We start from the raw sequence: 6176 nt of genomic DNA, 5'->3' as shown, positions 1-6176 counted from the left end.
AGGTTCGGTGGTCGGTCTGGTGCTGTTGGCCACGGGGACAGGACCTCTGGTGTGTTGGCTGGCAGGGGTACTGGCGTTGGTTGCAGGCTTACCCCCTCTCCAGCTGGTGGTGACTGGCTTCCGCACTTCCGATCTACGGTTGGCCTCATAGGCATCGGCAATCTGCGCTGCTTTCGTCCCGTCTTTGGGTTCTCTGTCCATCACGAACTGTCGCACCTCAGCTGGGCAAAGATGAAAGAACTGGTCTTTGATCATCAGGTCTCGCAGCTGTGCAAAGGTGGACACTGACAGTCCTTGGGTCCACTGGTCAAAGTGGGTCCCCAGTCCATGCACCACATCACTGTAACTGTCGTGTGGGCCACGTTGGAGGGTCCGGAACTTTCTACGGTACACCTCGGGTGTAAGCTGGTACTTGGCTATCAGAGCCTGCTTGATGGCCTCATAGTCACCATCTTGTTCTTGAGGGAGGGCAGCAAACGCCTCCAGAGCTTTACCTCTCAGCCCTGGTGTCAGGTATCGTGCCCATTCATCTGTAGGCAGCCGGTACTGTCTGCAGGCTTTCTCAAAGGCCCGCAGAAAAGTGTCCAAGTCCCCGTCCTTCTCCATAACAGGGAAGTGATCGGGCCGGGGCTTCGGTATCTGAGCGCTGCTGGGCTCACGTCTCTGGGCGGTGGAAGGCATCCCCCCTTGCCGGAGCATCTCCAGTTCATGTTCTCGCTGGGCTTGGCGCTCGGCTCTCTCAGCCTCCCGCTCGGCTCGCTGGGCCTGGGCCTGTCGCTCGGCTCGGGCCTCCTGCCGATACTGCTGAATCAGCCGTAGGCGTCCCTCATGGTCATCAGTGGGGAGTTCTTCCAAGGCCGCCTGCAGGTGGGGGTCCAATTCGCCCGGATTGCTAACAGGGCCAGCATTCAGTGGTTGGACCTATGCTGCAGCACCACGTTCGCTGGTGCTGGCTTCTGCGGCCTCTGCGCTCTGAGAGCGGTCTCGAGCGGCTTCCCATTGCACCAGATCTGCGACCAGTTGGGCTTTGTTTTTGCTTGCAGAGTCAATGTGCTGTGTCTTGCATAAGGCAACAAGGGTGTCTCTGGTCTGCTGCTCATAAAAGGTTTCTCCCAGCACAACCATGGTTGCCAAATAAAAGATAGGATAGAAAAACGAAGAGAAAGGGAAGGGATAATTACCAGTACGCAATTGTCTCACAACTAAAAAGCACTGAGTTCGTTCTCCAAACTTATTTGCGCAGAGTCCTCGCAAGAACTTTTTTTTTTTAGTGAGAGGAATGATTACTCAAACCAAATCACTAATGCTCTAAGATATCCCACCGCCTTGCCACCAATTGTCACGATTCCCCTGACCGCTGTCACCAATTGGTCAGGATTCACACCGTGACCGTCACCCCTACGTCACGGATCAGGGTGACTTTAGGCCAACAGACGGCTATCACATGTGCAGGGGGGCTTATCTTAGTTATCCCTCCACTGCTAACAATGTGATGAAAAACCACACACAAGGCTATTGACCTCTTAGTTTACAGCAGGGGCTTATTCTAGGTATCCCACTGCTTTTCTATATACCACGAACTGCAGGGATTTATGTATATCCCGCTTACAGTTCCACTTAACACTTGCAGCTCTCTGGCGCCCCCCTTACTCTCAGGTCAGAGTAGGTACTGCACCCTGGGTAATTAGTCGCCAGGAAGGCTGCCTGCTATGTACTGGCTATTGGGCACGCTGCAGCGACGCGGTAAACTACTCCCACTCAGGCAGGAACAATAATTATCAAACCCGCAGTTGCTTCAGCATAATCCAACAGTCAGCGCACTTTCGCTGCCACCAGCTTCGATTAAACGGGTCCGAAGCTATCCCAACTCAACAGTAACAGTAGCGTTTTCCCTTCAGAAGACTTAGGGTACGGTTTTTAGAGCATGGAGAAGAACTAACATATAATAGTATATCCCATTAAAAATTAGGCAGTGCGTTATCAAAAATATTTTATAAAGAAGTTACAAATGAGACAATTGCAAATATGTACATGGGTAATTATAACATAAAGGGAATAAATGAGAAAAGCAACACTCTCATGTTTAAAGCATGACAGGCATCCAGGCTAGTGGAGTTTTTCCATATGTCCCAGCTCATTTGGACGTGCTGCTGGCTTCAGAAGACAAGCAGTCCAGAAGGAGACATCAGCAGAAGAGAGAGCTGGGGAGCCTGCCACAAACTTAATACCTTAAGGCTTTGACATCACAGAAGGGCTGGCTTATCCAGACCCTCCTCTCTCTACATTCTGAGTAAACTTTAAACTATTTCCTCTGATTTCTATAACTTCACTACAAAACATGTCAGAGTCCTAACATACTCATAATTCATCTCGGATTAACGTGAGCATTCTAATGAGATCAAATATGTCCTATCTGGGATACATTTTTCCAGAGAAAACCCTACTTCTTTACCAGATGGAGTTAGAAACCCGAGTTTCATGGGATGTGTAGATACACCGAGTGAGACTACGAATATATATTTTCATGTTCCTAGCTTAAATCGTTTGCCTAATATCTAACAAAAACTAAACAAAGAATCTTTCATGAATTTTTGGAGCCATTTTCCTGTTCTAGCTGGAGCGAGATTCTACCCTGGCCGTAAATTCCTCTCGGCCATAAAACTTCCCCCAGTGCAGGGGCAAAGCAGCTCTTGGCTGAATGAAAGGGAAGGGGGGCTTGTTAGCCCACAGCCTTGAGCAAGAGAACTACTTATGATATTTCATACCATATCGTGACAGAAGCCCAGGCTTTATAGTGAAGGGACTGGAGCGGGGGCCTGTTCCCAGGAGCTACAGTCTGATAAATGGCTAAAAAGCCTCCACTAGGCTCCTGTACAGCTGTATAATGAGGCCCAGGCTTTATAGTGAAGGGACTGGAGCGGGGGCCTGTTCCCAGGAGCTACAGTCTGAGAAATGGCTAAAAAGCCTCCACTAGACGCCTGTACAGCTGTATAATGAGGCCCAGGCTTTATAGTGAAGGGACTGGAGCGAGGGCCTGTTCCCAGGAGCTACAGTCTGAGAAATGGCTAAAAAGCTTCCACTAGGCTCCTGTACAGCTGTATAATGAGGCCCAGGCTTTATAGTGAAGGGACTGGAGCGAGGGCCTGTTCCCAGGAGCTACAGTCTGAGAAATGGCTAAAAAGCTTCCACTAGCCTCCTGTACAGCTGTATAATGAGGCCCAGGCTTTATAGTGAAGGGACTGGAGCGGGGGCCTGTTCCCAGGAGCTACAGTCTGAGAAATGGCTAAAAAGCCTCCACTAGACGCCTTTACAGCTGTATAATGAGGCCCAGGCTTTATAGTGAAGGGACTGGAGCGAGGGCCTGTTCCCAGGAGCTACAGTCTGAGAAATGGCTAAAAGCCTCCACTAGGCTCCTGTACAGTTGTATAATGAAGCCCAGGCTTTATAGTGAAGGGACTGGAGCGGGGGCCTGTTCCCAGGAGCTACAGTCTGATAAATGGCTAAAAAGCCTCCACTAGGCTCCTGTACAGCTGTATAATGAGGCCCAGGCTTTATAGTGAAGGGACTGGAGCGGGGGCCTGTTCCCAGGAGCTACAGTCTGAGAAATGGCTAAAAAGCCTCCACTAGACGCCTGTACAGCTGTATAATGAGGCCCAGGCTTTATAGTGAAGGGACTGGAGCGAGGGCCTGTTCCCAGGAGCTACAGTCTGAAAAATGGCTAAAAAGCTTCCACTAGGCTCCTGTACAGCTGTATAATGAGGCCCAGGCTTTATAGTGAAGGGACTGGAGCGAGGGCCTGTTCCCAGGAGCTACAGTCTGAGAAATGGCTAAAAAGCTTCCACTAGGCTCCTGTACAGCTGTATAATGAGGCCCAGGCTTTATAGTGAAGGGACTGGAGCGGGGGCCTGTTCCCAGGAGCTACAGTCTGAGAAATGGCTAAAAAGCCTCCACTAGACGCCTTTACAGCTGTATAATGAGGCCCAGGCTTTATAGTGAAGGGACTGGAGCGAGGGCCTGTTCCCAGGAGCTACAGACTGAGATATGGCTAAAAAGCCTTCACTAGACGCCTGTACAGCTGTATAATGAGGCCCAGGCTTTATAGTGAAGGGACTGGAGTGAGGGCCTACTCACAGGAGCCACAGTCTGAGAAATGGCTAAAAAGCCTTCACTAGGGTCCTGTACAGCTGTATAATGAGGCCCAGGCTTTATAGAGAAGGGACTGGAGTGAGGGCCTGTTCCCAGGAGCTACAGACTGAGATATGGCTAAATAGCCTTCACTAGACGCCTGTACAGCTGTATAATGAGGCCCAGGCTTTATAGTGAGGGGACTGGAGCCAGGGCCTGTTCCCAGGAGCTACAGTCTGATAAATGGCTAAAAAGCCTCCACTAGGCTCCTGTACAGCTGTATAATGAGGCCCAGGCTTTATAGAGAAGGGACTGGAGTGAGGGCCTGTTCCCAGGAGCTACAGACTGAGAAATGGCTAAAAAGCCTCCACTAGACCCCTGTACAGCTGTATAATGAGGCCCAGGCTTTATAGTGAAGGGACTGGAGCGAGGGCCTGTTCCCAGGAGCTACAGTCTGAGAAATGGCTAAAAAGCCTTCACTAGGCCCCTGTACAGCTGTATAATGAGGCCCAGGCTTTATAGTGAAGGGACTGGAGCGAGGGCCTGTTCCCAGGAACTACAGTCTGAGAAATGGCTAAAAAGCCTCCACTAGGCTCCTGTACAGCTGTATAATGAGGCCCTGGCTTTATAGTGAAGGGACTGGAGCAAGGGCCTGTTCCCAGGAGCTACAGTCTGAGAAATGGCTAAAAAGCCTCCACTAGACGCTTGTACAGCTGTATAATGAGGCCCAGGCTTTATAGTGAAGGGACTGGAGCGAGGGCCTGTTCCCAGGAGCTACAGTCTAAGAAATGGCTAAAAAGCCTCCACTAGGCCCCTGTACAGCTGTATAATGAGGCCCACCCTCCCGGACCCTCCCGAAGGAAGGGGAGAGGGGAAGGCGGCCGCCGGGGCGAGGCCGGGGTGGGAAGTAGTGCGGGACCCGGGCCGGCCGACGCCGAACCCGCCTGGCTGAATCCTCCGGGCAGACCGCACGGACCCCACCCGTTTACCTCTTAGCGGTTTCACGCCCTCTTGAACTCTCTCTTCAAAGTTCTTTTCAACTTTCCCTCACGGTACTTGTCCGCTATCGGCCTACCACCGTCCGGGGGCTGGGGCCACTATTAGAAGGACTCGGGCCCCCGAGCGACGTCGGGGTGGTCCGGTCTCCCGTACGCCACATTTCCCGACGCCCGCCGGGCGGACGGGGATTCGGCGCTGGGCTCTTCCCTCTTCACTCGCCGTTACTGAGGGAATCCTGGTTAGTTTCTTTTCCTCCGCTTAGTAATATGCTTAAATTCAGCGGGTCGCCACGTCTGATCTGAGGTCTTTAGTCGAGGTTCCGGGTCCCAGGCAAAAAAAAGAGCGAGCCTTTTTTTTTTTTGCCGGGCGCCGCGTGCTCGCCCGTCCACGCCGCCCTCGGAAAGTGAGGTCCGGCGGGCCCACCTTCGACGAAGGTTTTAACCCTCTCGTCGCCGGAGGCAGCCCTGTGTCTCCACAGACAGCCTCGCGGCACGCTCCCCGTTGTAAAGGGAGTGACGGAGGGAAAACCCCGTCGGGTGTGCCCAGGGGTGGGTGGGTCTGGCCTTGGGGGGACGTAAGGGAAGAAAGGAGAGGGCGTCGGGGCGTGGAGCCTCGGGCCTCCCTCGATGTCGACCCTTGCGACGGGACCCCAGCTGCGCCACGGAGGCGATCGACGGAGGGGCGACCCTCAGACAGGCGTAGCCCCGGGAGCAACCCGGGGCCGCAAGGTGCGTTCAAAGTGTCGATGATCAATGTGTCCTGCAATTCACACTAATTCTCGCAGCTAGCTGCGTTCTTCATCGACGCGCGAGCCGAGTGATTCACCGTTAAGAGTCGCGCTTTCTGTTTTTTTGGGGGGCGGATGCTCGGAGGCGCCCCCCATTTTCACTCTCGTGTTGGCCGGCCGCAAGACTGGGATGCTTCGGAGGGTGGTTTTCCAAATCTCGGCCCTGTTGCCCTGGGCGCTCGGCCTCCCCCGTCCATCCCTCTGGCGGGGAGGAGAACGAAGGAGGGCTCGAAGCTTCTCGACCTACCGCCCGGACCCGCATACA

The 6176-nt window shown here is 53.1% G+C and overlaps 1 non-coding gene across 1 annotated transcript; it reads right to left on the bottom strand.

Moving 5' to 3' along the window:
* Positions 1-5806: 5806 nt before the first annotated feature.
* Positions 5807-5960, bottom strand: LOC138668332 (5.8S ribosomal RNA). The gene has a single exon (XR_011319158.1). It is a non-coding gene; the product is annotated as a 5.8S ribosomal RNA (ribosomal RNA).
* Between the last annotated feature and the right edge of the window lie 216 nt (positions 5961-6176).

Source organism: Ranitomeya imitator, chromosome 2 (assembly GCF_032444005.1).
Source record: "Ranitomeya imitator isolate aRanImi1 chromosome 2, aRanImi1.pri, whole genome shotgun sequence".
In the NCBI taxonomy this organism is placed as follows: domain Eukaryota; kingdom Metazoa; phylum Chordata; class Amphibia; order Anura; family Dendrobatidae; genus Ranitomeya; species Ranitomeya imitator.
The sequence above is the reverse complement of the archived record's forward strand: the minus strand, read 5'-3'. Positions and strand labels throughout refer to the sequence as shown.